Genomic DNA, 1,214 nt, shown 5'->3' with positions numbered 1-1,214 from the left:
TTTATATATGAATGTATATTTATATTTATGCATATTTAAAATTACATTTTTAAATATTACTCCATGCTGTATGCTTAAGCCTCTCTCTGAAACACACACATGCACTTTTGCCTTAATACTGAGAAGGTGGAAATAAGTGGTAAGAAGTTAGTAAATTTGAGTGGAGGAAGGCCAACAGCAAAAAGTAGCTGAAATTGGGAAATAAAAATGGAAGAGAAACAGTAAATCTGTTTTTTAGCCAAACAACTATAATCAATTAATATAAATTAATTCCCCTGGCTTCCATGGGGTTATATGTTTTTGTATTCATATATAATATTTCATTTTTTTATTGGAAAAAGTACAGTAATGTAGAAAAACTAAAGGAATTTAATTTGGCAGGATAAAGGGAGATAATTTATTCAGCAGTTTAGGTAACATGTATGAGATAAAGTGATTGGAGAGATTAAAAAATTGGAAGTCGGTGCTCTCTTCGGCAGCACATATACTAAAATTGGAACGATACAGAGAAGATTAGCATGGCCCCTGCGCAAGGATGACACACAAATTTGTGAAGCGTTCCATATATTTCAAAAAAAAAAAAAAAATTGGAAGTCGGACAATTTAAAATTATAAAAAGTTATAGCAAAATGCTGCAAAGTAAAAATTCTTCTCTGCTATTGTATTGTTAGTTTGCAAATTCTACTTATATTATGAAAATTTCATTTTTATGTTCATTATCATCATTGTTTGCCATTATAATAATTGACTCTGTGGCTATAGGCCTATGTGGTATGTTGTTAAAAAGCATGCATGTGAATACAAAAACACCCAAAAGCATGGGCATAATTATCATTTCAATTTTTAGCATTTTATTTTCCCTTTCAACTTAATTCTAACAGAGTCAGTTCAGTATTTGCTGAGGACCTATATTGTGCCACTTGTTGATAGGTGCTGAGGATATTATACAGAGGACTAAAAGGAAAAGAATACAAAGTCTGATTGCACTAGAAATGTATAGTCTAAACGCGGACACAGAAATATTAACAAGAGATGTGAGGAGTATTGTAATCAGAGTATATATAAAGTACTTCAATGGACATAAGCGAACACTTGACTCTACCCTGGATTTGGGGGAGATAAAGCAATCTAACCTCTCTGAGCAGTGTAAGAGGCAATGAGTGAAGTCTCTTAGATAAAACTATGTACAGACTTCAGAAGTAATCATAGATTCT

General features: G+C 31.9%; 1 non-coding gene across 1 annotated transcript; it reads left to right on the top strand.

Annotated features, from left to right (window-relative positions):
• Positions 1-463: 463 nt before the first annotated feature.
• On the top strand, positions 464-570 carry LOC128589314 (U6 spliceosomal RNA). Its single transcript, XR_008380908.1, has one exon. It is a non-coding gene; the product is annotated as a U6 spliceosomal RNA (small nuclear RNA).
• Positions 571-1,214: the final 644 nt, after the last annotated feature.

Source organism: Nycticebus coucang, chromosome 6 (assembly GCF_027406575.1).
Source record: "Nycticebus coucang isolate mNycCou1 chromosome 6, mNycCou1.pri, whole genome shotgun sequence".
In the NCBI taxonomy this organism is placed as follows: domain Eukaryota; kingdom Metazoa; phylum Chordata; class Mammalia; order Primates; family Lorisidae; genus Nycticebus; species Nycticebus coucang.
The sequence above is the reverse complement of the archived record's forward strand: the minus strand, read 5'-3'. Positions and strand labels throughout refer to the sequence as shown.